At 43.6% G+C, this 13,519-nt stretch overlaps 1 protein-coding gene across 1 annotated transcript in view; it reads left to right on the top strand.

The window, feature by feature from the left end:
• The window catches only part of TRPC5 (transient receptor potential cation channel subfamily C member 5), a 348,936-nt gene that overhangs the window by 310,927 nt on the left and 24,490 nt on the right, over window positions 1-13,519 (top strand). The gene's annotated exons all lie outside the window — the stretch shown is intronic.

Here is a 13,519-nt window from a genome sequence, read left to right as displayed (position 1 = left end):
TGCTGTGGCTGATTGAGAAGAGATGGAATGGTACAGGGACAGAGACAAATTATGAGACCATTGCATTGGCCACATAAGAGCTGTTGGTGGCTTAGACAAGGGTGGTCATGATGGACACAAGAAATGACACTCCATCAACATAACTGTGTACTCTTAGTATCCAAGAACTGTTAATAAAACCAAATAAAACAGCAACACTGCCAGCCAAGTCACCTAAGGGATGGTATATCCTCTTCCCAGGTGAAGAAGCTGCTCAATTCAAGTTGTAGAAATTTTGTAACATTGGAGTTAAATTTTTATAACTGTCTGTTCCCTTTGAGATGCCCTCAAGCAATCTAGATATCAATTTTTCTCCTTGCTGCTTAGACTTTTCGCTGTTGCTAAACTATTGTCTGGAATCTTATCAGAAATTGCTACATTTAATTAACAAGAAAACATTCAGAATGGCAGAGGACATTTTCACAGTACCTCACCACCACCCAAACCTATGAAAACCTGCTGATCATCCCATTTCGGTCAACAATCTACATCTGCTGGAAGGTTCTGAAAAATCCACAAAGGCTACATGCTATAAATGATGTAAAGACATAGTAAATGCCTTTGCTGCTACTGCTGCTGCTGCTGCTGCTTTTGGGGAGCTTTAAATCCAGAGGGAAAAGTCTGACGAGTTAAATAACAATAGTGCTATTACCCTGAGCATATAATAGTAGTGATTGCAGAGAGCATAGACTCAGGAGTAGTCTGCCTGCCTGGATTTGAAACCTGGACTCTTGCCACTTAGTGTAGTTGGGGTAACTGAACTTCTTTCTGCCTCATTTGACTCCTCTGTAAAATGGGGGTGCATAATTAGGCTTTTCATCTGCTGCTTACCCTCAGATCCACTCCCTGTTCATTTCCTGCGTTGGTCTGTATCAGGGAACTACATTTCCCATAGTCCTTTGCCATTTGCTTCTGTGTGGGATTGACCAACCGGAAGGAAGGAAGAAGAGAGAAGCTAGGATATTTCTTCCCCATGTCCAACCCACTTTTTGTGGCACTTCCAGCAGCAGCTGTGTTTCCTACAGGGCTCACCTCTGGTAGCTCCAGCTACCACCAGGCATCCCCCTCTCCTTGGCTCCAGCTTCTGCAAGGCAGCCCCATCTTGGCTCTAGTTCCCACCAGATAGACCCAGTCTCCAAGCTCTGGAAACACCACTCACCATGTCTTCATGCTGTCCCTCTAACTCCAGGGATAAGAGGGGCTTCCTGTTGTTGCTAATCGTGAGTTGCCTCAGTGCATCCTGTTTGGTTCTCGACTCTTCCATCCCCTGTGACTAATCTGTATTAAATCTCCTATGTTTGAAAGGCTTAAAGTGATTTCTGTTTTTCTGGCTACCTCCCAACCAGTACCTATTTGATTGGGTTGTTGTGAGGCTGATTTAGGAAGAACACACTGAGTTGAGCATTGGAGGTCAAATTTGGAAAGACAGAATAGTGGGGACAGCTTTTTGATCTCAATCCCTGAGGGCTTCCCTTGTGGCTCAGCTGGTAAAGAATTCATCTGCAATGTGGGAGACCTGGGTTCAATCCCTGGGTTAGGAAGGTCCCCTGGAGAAGGGAAAGGCTAGCCACTCCAGTATTCTGGCCTGGAGAATTCCATGGACTCTATAGTCTATGGGGTTGCAAAATGTCAGACACAACTGAGTGGCTTTCACTTCATACTGGCAGAGTAATAGCTGGCATGTTCTGTGTGTGCTAAGTCGCTTCAGTGTCTGGCACTGTGTCTGACCCTTTGCAACCCTATGGATTGTAGCTCACCAGGCTCCTCTGTCCATGGGATTCTCCAGGCAAGAACACTGGAGCAGGTTGCCATGTCCTCCTCCAGGGGATCTTCCTGACCCAGGGATCGAACCCGCATCTCTTACATCCCCTGCTTTGGCAGGCAGATTCTTTGCCACTAGCGCAACCTGGGAAGCCCAATAGCAGGCATACCAGCAAGGATTGGCTTGGTGTTGACTGGAGGGTGGGGGCAGTGCTGTAAAGAGTGTAGAAGCTTGCCTCCTTTCTACCTCTCATCCTTATTCCCCATGAAAATATCTTCAAATGGGAAGGAAGTCCTCCCTGTGCCAACAGGGACTATGTTCCCTCAAGGAGTGGAAGCATGCCGACAAGTCATGTCTCTAGAAGCTGGATGACAAAGTTTAGAGCCTGCCTTTAGAAAAATAGTTTTTAAAGATGAGGTCTGCTTTTGTGGCTTCCCACGTCCCCATGCTGAGTCCTCATGTTGCTGTCTACTTGGCTTAGCACAGCACTTGGGGTTAACTGCCTTACCTCACCTGGACAAGCCCGTGGCCTGGCCTCCACCTCTAGTCTCAAGCTGAAGTCTTTCTCATTTCCCTAAGGCTTAGAGAAATCAGAAATAAGAATACAGTGAGTATCTGGTATAGATACAAGCCTTTATTAAATCCCAGGCACTTTCTATTTAATATCATACAGCACTTCCCTGGTGGCTCAGTGGTAAAGAACCCGCCTGCCAATGCAGGAGATGTGGGTTCAATCCCTAGATCAGGAAGATCCCATAAAGGAAATGGCAACCCTTTCCAGTACTCTTGCCTGGGAAATTCCATGGACAGAGGAGCCTAGGAGGCTATAGTCCATGGGGTGGCAAGTGAAGACTTTAGCAACTAAACAACAACAATCATTATAACTACTATCAGTAAAACTACTGGGGACTTGCCTGGTGGTTCAATGGTTGTGAATCTGCCTTGCAATGCGGGGGATGCTGGTTTGATTCCTGTTGGGAAACTAAGATCACACATGCCACGGGGCAACTAGGCCCACACACCACAACTAGAGAGAAGTGTGCTGCAACTAAGATTCCAGGCAGCCAAATAAATAAATATTTTTTAAATAAATAATAAAACTACCACTTATTGAGCACTTATAATGTGCCAGACACTATACAAAGCACTTTTCATGTATATTTTCTCATTAAATCCCTACAACTACCTGAGGAAGGTACTATTATTGATTCAATTTTATAGGTGAGGAACAGAGGCACAAAGCTAAAGTGACTGGCCCAAGGGCACACCCTTCCTAAGAGCACCAGCAGGTCTGTCTGATCCAAAGTGATAATGACACCACACACCTCCTTTCCTGCATGAACCCAAGCCCCCAGGCCCTGGTGCACACCCTCCACTCTATCCCACCCAATGTCAGACTCCCCCCAGCTTTGCCTCTCCACTTGGTTCACTGACTCACTGATACTCCCATGGGTTCTAACCAGAGGGATCTTCTATGGAGTATTCTTTGGTTCCAGAGACTAAGTGACTTATTCTGTTTTCCTGAGGTCAAATCCCGTAACCACCAACTCCCCAACACACACACACACGCACACACTTTCTTTTCCCTATTTTTTTTTTTTTGCCCACCAGACTTCAAACTTCTGGTTTCTTGTTAGTTCTGTCCCTAATATCCCCAGCCTCCCCAAACAATCACACAACCCACCTAAAATCATCACACCCACAGAGGGTAAAAAGTTCAGAGCTACTAAGCTTATTTGCATGACAAGAACTCCTCATTCAACTTACACATGCTGCCTTGGGATCTCTCAGCCCTTTTCCTTCTCAAACAGTTTTTGGATACTTTAAATTCTCTTGAAACTATATCCACAGCAGTAAATAGACTGACTATCCACACTCCAGCTGCAGTTGGGGAGAGAGGAGCATTCTCTTGGCACATGCTGCTGCTGCTGCTGCTGCTGCTGCTTAGTCGCTTCAGTCGTGTCCAACTCTTCGCGACCCCATGGACTGCAGCCTACCAGGCTCCTCCGTCCATGGGATTTTCCAGGCATGAGTACTGGAGTGGGGTGCCATTGCCTTCTCCGGGGAAATGCTGCAGGGATCACCAAAGGCTGACTTTTCAGACTGCTAGCCCTGCCTGGGCCTGGCCCTCCCTCTGGTAGTCTAACACAGAAATGGATTCCTCTGTCATTCTGCATCCATGCCCTTGCATGGTTTTGTCTGAGAGCCCATATCTGCTGGTGATGAGAGTGCTTTGCTTCAAAACACTGAGCCTTCAATGCCACCTGCTGCCTGGTAATGATTTTGGTGACTGACAAAGATTCAAGTGGGAATGGGAAGTGGACAAATGAGGGAAGTGAGTTTCCTTATCCTGTGCTAAAGGTCAACCCAACAGGGCAGATGCCTGAGCTCCTTCTCTGCATCCCAGACTCACTTGTACTGGATGTTCATCAGGAACATCAGTAAGTAGCATGGAGACTCCATCTTGGGTAACTCAAACAGAAACACGATCAACTATGTGAGTGATGGAAAGGGCCTAATGCCCAAAAAATACCTCTTCCCTCATGCCAGCTGGTGCTTTTACTCTTTCATCCATTCACTTAACAATAAATATCTCCTGGATGGATAAATTAATGAATTTAACAAATGCTTATTGAGAGACTACTATATATCCTATGCTGGGGATACAGTGGGTAATGGGAGCAAGAAAGATGTGGTCTCTGTTCTCATGGAGTTGATAGTCATAGAACTACAGTTTCAATTTCCACTATTTGCATTTCATTTCTTTACCTTAAGACTGCACCTTTTTTGAGTCATGAATTGTTTTGATAATCCTATGAAGCAAATATGCATGTGTGCATGTGCTAGGGTCACTTCAGTCATGACCAACTCTTTGCAATTCCATGGACTGTAGCCCACCAGGCTTCTCTGTCCATGGGATTATCCAGGTAAGAACACTGAAGTGGGTTTCCATGCCCTCCTCCAGGGGATCTTCCCAACTGAAGAATAGAACCTGCGTCTCTTATATCTCCTGCATTGGCAGGCAGGTTCTTTACCACTAGTGATACCTGGGAAGCCCGTGCACGCATACAGTTTAGCATAAAATCTCAGAGGATTCAGAGACATCCTCCCATTGTTCTGAAATGCCTCACTTTGGGACCTTGTCCCCACTTAAAATGCAAATAGGTTTTAAGCTGTTAGCAGGTGACTTATGACTCCTTGTGAGTTCAATCCCTTACTAAGATCAAGTTTTCATGGTGAATCAAGCAAGTGAGAGAAGTGTACCTGAAGAAGGGGGGACAACAATAAGAGAAAGAGATTAGAAGCACTGAAGGAAAATGTCACCATCATCACAATTCGCAAAGGATCAGATCTTTTTAACAATCCCCAACATTCAGAAAACTAAGATCATGGTATATGGTCCCATCACTTCATGGGAAATAGATGGGGAAACAGTGGAAACAGTGTCAGACTTTATTTTGGGGGGCTCCAAAATCACTGCAGATGGTGATTGCAGCCATGAAATTAAAAGACACTCCTTGGAAGGAAAGTTATGACCAACCTAGATGGCATATTCAAAAGCAGAGACATTGCTTTGTCAACAAAGGTCCATCTAGTCAAGGCTATGCTTTTTCCAGTAGTCATGTGTGGATGTGAGAGTTGGACTATAAAGAAAGCTGAGTGCCGAAGAATTGATGCTTTTGAACTGTGGTGTTGGAGGAGACTCTTGAGAGTCCCTTGGACTGCAAGGAGATCCAACCAGTCCATCCTAAAGGAGATCAGTCCTGGCTGTTCATTGGAAGGACTGATGTTGAAGCTGAAACTCCAGTACTTTGGCCACCTGATGCGAAGAGCTGGCTCATTGGAAAAGACCCTGATGTTGGGAAAGATTGAAGGCAGGAGGAGAAGGGAATGACAGAGGATGAGATGGTTAGATGGCACCACCGACTCAATGGACATGGGTTTGGGTGAACTCCGGGAGTTGGTGATGGACAGGGAGGCCTGGCGTGCTGCGGTTCATGGGGTCGCAAACAGTCGTACACGACTGAGCAACTGAACTGACTGACTGAAGTCAAAGGTGCTTTCAACCTCTACATAAAGTAACAACTACTGATGGACAATCTGGAGAGAAGCAGAGAAGACCTGGACTTCCTATGGATTGGCCTCTGAATGTGCTCTTCATAGGCTACAAATAATTTTGGTGGAAATTTCAAATGCCCATGGCCCACAGGCCATGGTTGACAAATGTGTACTTGGCTTCTGCCTTTAGTCTTGTCCTGAGCATCAAGAATCAGTTGACTAGAAAGCTATCTGATACAAATGTTCTTTAATTTCTGAGCAACTTAAGGTTTAGAAACTAAATGTGAGAGCTGACTAATATTAAGAAGCTTAATATTAATATTAAGAAGTTCTCTCCCTTGCTGTGGTCACTGGAGCCCTACATGTAGGTCGGCTCAGCATGGAGACAGCCTGGGCCAGGAGGTGGCCTGTAGCTACAACACAGAAGCCAAAATACCCCAGAAGGAGCCTCAGAAGTTATGACCTACTGCAATACTCTGCTTCTTACTTGCAATCTGACAGCAAAATTACATTATCTTAGCTGTCAAGGTATACCCGACTTTATTTAAAAGAGGATAATAGAAATGATCTAAGAGTAAAAAATTGGTGTGAGAGGTAACTGTATTTCTCCCCCTCTTATTTTCCATTCTTCCATCATGGGAGTTTGATTTTCCTCTGTTCTCTTTCTCAATTTTCCCTGTATGTTTGAATTTTTAGAAGTACCTGTGTGTATAAAGTTTTAAGATAATCAAAAAGGCTTGATGAGAAACAGAATTATCTCAAAGCTTCTCTTAATAAATGTGGCATGTCAGGAATCACCCAGAGTGAAAGAAAAGAAAGTATGATAGGCCTTCTCATTCATTAAAAAATCAGCACCAATTACTAAAGAAGGCTTGGATAGCTGGAACCAGAATCCTCTCACTGACTTCATCAAAGTTCCCATTGGCCTAGGCCTCCAGATTTTTGCAGGCACAGAGAAGTTTGCATTGCCCAGTGAATCCTCAAGGAAGTTATTCCATAGTGTGTTTCTCTTAATACTAATGCAGAGACACTTAATACTCCAGTCCCTCCATCCTTAACCAGGATACACTGTATGACATATAGTGAATAAGTGAAAGTGTTGTTTGCTCAGTCGTGTCCGACTCTTTGCAGCCCCATGGGTCACAAAGAGTCAGACACGACTGAGTGACTAAACAATAGCAACAACAACAAAGAGCCAGAAGATGTGGATTCTAGAGCTGCTTTGTGTGGTGTGTGTGGTCAGTCATACAGTTGTGCTGTTCCTTCTGACCTTGCATAGACCAGGGCATTCTGTTCCCAACTTTGTTCTTCATGCTATTCCTCAATCATAATGTATGCATCCTATGTTCTACTCCAATGAGGCTTACCTTCCTCATATCCTCATATAACAATGGAGAGTACTAGTGTCTACTGGGAGAGCATTACATTTTTTTAATTTATTGAATTAGCCAAAAAGAAGTTTGTACAGGTTTTCCATAACATCATTTGGAAAAACCTACACAAAATTTTTAGCCAACCCAGTATATCATCCAGGCTTCCCTGGTGGCTTGACAATAAAGAATCTGGCTGTGATGCGGAAGACCTGGGTTCCATCCCTGGGTTGGGAAGATCTCTTGGAGGAAGTTATGGCAACCCACTCTAGTATTCTTGCCTGGAGAATCCCATGGACAGAGGAGTCTGGCGGGCTACAGTCCATGGGGTCACAAAGAGTCGGACACAACTGAGGAACTAAGAACACACAGAATATATCATCTAATCTCCCTGAGACTTTTTTTCTTCTCCTCACACCCCTCAGCCCACCTTGTGGTAAGAGAGTGAGGACAAGAAGAAGAGAAAAACAGAAACTATTCAGATGACTACAGACAAGTTAGTGAGGGATTGAAGAAGCTGTGTGCTCCTGCTAGTTGATTTCCTGAGAAATTGTGAATTAAAAACTGCCCAAACTTCATTCTGACTCAGAAAATAGATGATTTGAAGGCAACAGAGTAAGTCAGAGGTGGATTATGGAGGAGGGAATTCTGGGGATCCAGTGCCCTCATTTTATTTGCCACTTTTCCTTCAGCATACCTTGGACTTAGAGAGGAAAAGATAAATAAGCTCCATTATTTATGACCTGTGTTGTTTTTATGAGCATGCTTGTGTTCCATATACTAAGTGGTCTCTGAAGAAAAGCCAGTCTGCTTGTGAGGACCTTGCAGAACCATTCTAGAAGATGGAAAGCAGATCTTTTTGGGTCTCAGGGACCTAACACACTGGATCAATTTGCAGTTGTCTTTTGTTCTGCCACTTTTATTGTCCTTAGTATGAGACAGTCTGCTACCTTCTCATAAGAAAGACAACAAACAGGGACCTTGAGGGTGTTAAACTGTGTGAAATAAATCAGAGAAAGACAAATATTGTATGATCTCAATGATATGTAGAATCTTAAAAAAAAAAAAAAAAACTCATAGAAAAAGAGACTCAATTTGTGGTTACCAGAGGCAGGGGGTGTGGAGGTGGGGAAATTGGATGAAGGTGGTCCAAAGATACAAACTTCCAGTTATAAGATAAACAAGTCCTGGGGATGTTATGTACAACATGACGACTGTAATTAACACCACTGTATGGCATATTTGACAACTGCTAAGAGAGTAGATCCTAAAAAGTTCTCATCACAAGGATAAAACCTTTTTTTCCTTTTTTGTATCTATATGAGATGATAGATGTTCACTGAACTTACTGTGGTAACCACTTCACAATATATGTAAGTCACATCACTGTGCTGTACTCCTTAAACTTATGCAGTGCTTTATGCCAATTACATCTCAGTAAAATTGAAAGGAAAAGTAATACATTCTGCAGAGAATGTTAAATAAACATGATCAACACATACACCCCTGCCAAAGAAAGACCAGAGTGCCAAGCCTGAGTAAGCACCAAATATCCATTTTCTCCCTGGCCCCATCCCCACCCATTCATTAGTTGAAAGGGCATCTCTTTGACTGAATAATGCACACATTAAGAAACCCTGGGGATATATGTATACATATAGCTGATTCACTTTGCTATACAGAAGAAACTAATAAAACATTGTAAAGCAACTATACTCCAATAAGAAAAAAGCCTGGGGAGACTGCTGCATGAGTGCTCAGTCACTTCAGTCGTGTCCAACCCTTTGCAACCTCATGGACCATAGCCCACCAGGCTCCTCTGTCTATGGGATTCTCCAGGCAAGAATACTGGAGTGGTTTGCCATGACCTCCTCCAGGAGATCTTCCCAACCCAGGGATTGAGTATGCATCTCCTGTGTCTCCTGCATTGGCATGCAGGCTCTTTACCACTAGCACCACCTGGGAAGCCCATATCAGTTATTAATTCTGACTTTTCCCCTCCTTCCTTCCCATGTCTTCTCTCCATAGTAGCTGGATAAGTCAGTTTTTTTTTCATATTGTTGAGCAGCAAGATAGCATTATCTTTGGAGGTGCACAAATTATACCTACTACCCACTGTCCCATCGACAGAGGAACAAAAGGCAGTGGCCATGGAAAGTCAGGGACATGTAGGAAGGTGGGAGAGCTGCTGTTCTGCTGCTTTGGCTTGCTGAATACACCTGGATAAGCAAGCAGAATCCAAAAATTAGTGTTTCTGAAAAGATGTTCAAGAATCACTTGTGTCAAAACCACCCAAAGAAGCTTGTGAAACAATGAAGATTCTAGAAGTGCCCCCCTCCCATCCCCACAGTTCAGTTCAGTCACTCAGTCATGTCTGACTCTGCGACCCCATGGACTGCAGCACGCCAGGCTTTCCTGTCCATCACCAACTCCCAGAGCTTGCCCAAACTCATGTCCATTGAGTTGGTGATGCCATCAAACCATCTCATCCTCTGTCATCCCTTTCTCCTCCTGTCTTCAATCTTTTCCAGCATCAGGGTCTTTTCCAATGAGTCAGTTCTTTGCATCAGACGGCCAAAGTATTGGAGTTTCAGCTTCAGCATTAGTCCTTCCAAAGAAATCCCAGGGCTGATCTCCTTCAGAATGGACTGGTTGGATCTCCTTGCAGTCCAAGGGACTCTCAAGAGTCTTCTCCAGCACCACAGTTCAAAAGCATCAATTCTTCTGCGCTCAGCTTTCTTTATAGTCCAACTCTCACATCCATACATGACTACTGAAAAAAACATAGCTTTTACTAGACAAACCTTTGTTGGCAAACTAATGTCTCTGCTTTTTAATATACTGTCTAGGTTTGTCATAGCTTTTCTTCCAAGGAGTACGAGTCTTTTAATTTCATGGCTGCAGCCACTATCTGCAGTGATTTTGGAGCCCCCCAAAATAAAGTCTCTATCCATTTTTTCAAGTCTGAAGTGAGACCCAGGCATCTGCATTATGACACACCAGGCAAGTCTAATAAGGCCTTGACGTTTGAGAACCTCTGATGTAAACAAATCTTAAGTAGTTCCCTGGACATCATTGGCCATGCTCAACCTCTCTACTCTTCCTGATTTTTCTTAATGTTGCCTCTTTCTGGAAAGTTCTTAACCTCCATCTCTGCATGGAGAAATCCTGCCAATCTCTCAAGGCCCAGCTCAAATACAAGCTCTTTGTTCGCTCCTTCCCTGCTTCCTGGTCCCCAGCTGCACACAGCTGGGGATTGCTCGTGAAGCAACAAGACAGGGGACTGGTTGGTATCAGTAATGGAATGTGAGGGGAGTTGGGAGCATGAGGATGAGAGAGATGGATGGAGTTAGTGCCTGGGTTGTGAGCTTTGCCCTGGTGTTTAGCACTGAAATTTGTGTACTCAAGCTTTGGTTGTTTCAGGGACTGGAAACTTGCATAACCAGTAAAAAAGTAACACTCATGAAGTCCTTGAGAGGTCAGAGCAGCAGTTTCCCCCACCTAGCAACATAATCCAGAGAAGGCACTGGCAACCCACTCCAGTACTCTTGCCTGGAAAATCCCATGGATGGAGAAGCCTGGTAGGCTGCAGTCCATGAGGTCTCTAAGAGTCAGACACAACTAAGCGATTTCACTTTCACTTTTCACTTTCATGCATTGGAGAAGGAAATGGCAACCCACTCCAGTGTTCTTGCCTGGAGAATCCCAGGGACGGGAGAGCCTGGTGGGCTGCCGTCTATGGGGTTGCACAGAGTTGGACATGACTGAAGCAACTTAGCAGCAGCAGCAACATAATTGTTGGAGGAATTAGTGGCTGTTTAATCCCTGGGAATGGAAGTGGGTGAGGGGGCAGACCTAATGGATGCTCAATGGACAACTGCCAGGTGTTCAATGGGAAGGAAGACCTGTTTGTAACACCCATTGAGGGGGCTCTTGCAGTCTGGGGATATTGGGGGGCATCAGTACTAGGGTACAGGGAGTGCTGGAGGCAATGGATGGGTAAGGAGCAGAAGTGGAGGGGAGAGCTCTCTGTTTGGCCTCGATGTTTTGCACCTGAGTTTGTGTGCTTGGCTTGAAGTTACCATAAAGGCTCTAAACTACACAAACCAGCATCAAAGTCATTCCTGGCAGGCCTCAAAATGATTAAAATTGGCTCCCCTCTAGACCATTGCACATGCACACAAAGTTGGAGGTAGTGCCTGGTGGAGGATGGTGATACTCACTGAGGGCTGCTTTCTCTACTTCAGTGCCTCTGAGAGATTGTGGCAGGTATGGCCCCTTCCATATTTTGAAGATTCCTGTGTATTTTTTAAATGAATGAAGACTAAAATGGAGTTACAAAAATGATGACATATTTCAAATGCTTACATTCTTTAAAAATTGCCCTAAGGCAAACCCACAATACAATGTATGATGTCTGCTGAGGTCCAGAAATCTGCATTTTTAACAAATGCTCCATATGATACTGATGCACACCAACATTTGAGAAGTATGCTCTGAATTTTACCAGAAGAAAGCAGTCTAAAGTGAGGAAGACTTCCCTTGAAATGCCAGGGAAATGAATTGTCCCACCTTGACAATTGTGCATTTCATGGCAATTTGTATTGCCATGGGGCCCAAGACTCCTGGAAGTAGTTGTTCTCCTTAAAGGCTTTGATTAGTTCTGCTCTGCGATGTCTGTGCCTGCCACTCGCCCTTTGCATTATGTTGTAAAGCTTTCCAGTCTTCTAGGGCAAGATGGTTACTGGCAGGAGAGCTGAGAGGGTGCCTAAGAATTTATCAAAAACTGGTAAGAAATCGGTTTTGTAGTTTGATTGCAAGAAAAATAACCTTGTGCTTAGATTTGTTGAGAAATGTGAAAATGAACAGACACATTCCTTTGACATAGCTGCGGCCATGTGTTCCAAATCTGAGCAAGTCAACAATGTTTGAGAGTATGATCTATATCACACTGGCAGTGAGAAAGGAGCTAAGCAGAAGTCCTCACCTGGTTGCTCTATAGAAGCTGATGATATCAAAGACAATGAAAGCCAGACACATGATTAGAACACATGTGTAAGGATGTGTATCACTACAATCACATTATGGTAGCACAAAAGTCCTGAAAATTTTGGAAATTTGGAAGAGGAAGGACCACAGCCTATGATTGTGTAGGTTTTTGTCTTATACAAAAGCACCCAGCAAGGGGATGATCTTGGAGAATATTGAAAAGTCATAGTTGGGTAGAGACAGTATGGCAAAGTATGGGAAAGGGTATCATCACCAAACATTGAACAATTTAAAAAGTCTGTCTGATTTGTCTATCACCTAAGGTAAAAGGCCAGCTTATATAAGGTGAATGAAAATCTCTTGGGCATCATACATTTAGAGAGATTTAGACAAATATGACTACAAAGACCATGTCTGTCATCAGGCAATTCAAAGCAGATCAAGGGTTGAAAATAAATTTCCACATGCCAAATTATAATGTTGTCCATATTGTTCACTGCTAAAATCCCAGTTCCTCACAACTAGCAGGCAGTCAATATATACTGGTTGAATGAATGAATATCTGGATGAATAAGTACCTTACTCATTACTTTACAGCTCACACTGTATAACCAATCCTCCCAGGTGGTCTGCTATGTCCCAGTCTTCATGATTCAGGTGCTACCTCTGTATTCTAATTGTGTTCAGTGTGGTATTCACACCACCATTAGAGGACAGTCATCTTGCTATACCCAGCATCCATCAGAATATCTGGAATATAGTAGTTGTTCAAGAAAAGAATATAAAAAAATGAATGATGGGAATGTAAATTGGTACAGCCACTATGGAAACTGGAAACTATGGAAACCAGAAACTAAAAAGAGAGCTACCATATGACCCTGCAATCCCACTCCTGGGCATATATTGGAAACAATGAAAGCTCTAATTTGAAAAGATACATGCACCCCAATGTTCACTGAAGCACTATTTACAATAGCCAAGACATGGGAGCAACCTAAATGTCCATTGACAGAGGAGTGGATAAAGAAGATGTGGTATATACATATAATGGAATATTACTCAGTTGTAAAAAAAAAAGAATGAAATAATGTCATTGGCAGCAACATGGATGGACTTAGAGATTATCATATTAAGTGAAGTAAGCCACAAAAAGACAAATATTATATATAATTTATATGTGGAATCTAAAAATAGTGCAAATGGACTTATTTACAAAACAGAAACAGACTCATGGACATAGGAAACAAACATGCTTACCAAAGGGGATGGGAGGGGAGCGGTAAATTAGGAGTATGGGATT

This window comes from Bos mutus, chromosome X, assembly GCF_027580195.1.
Source record: "Bos mutus isolate GX-2022 chromosome X, NWIPB_WYAK_1.1, whole genome shotgun sequence".
NCBI lineage: Eukaryota > Metazoa > Chordata > Mammalia > Artiodactyla > Bovidae > Bos > Bos mutus.
Note: the sequence above shows the minus strand (reverse complement) of the source record. Positions and strands in the feature narration are given on the sequence as shown.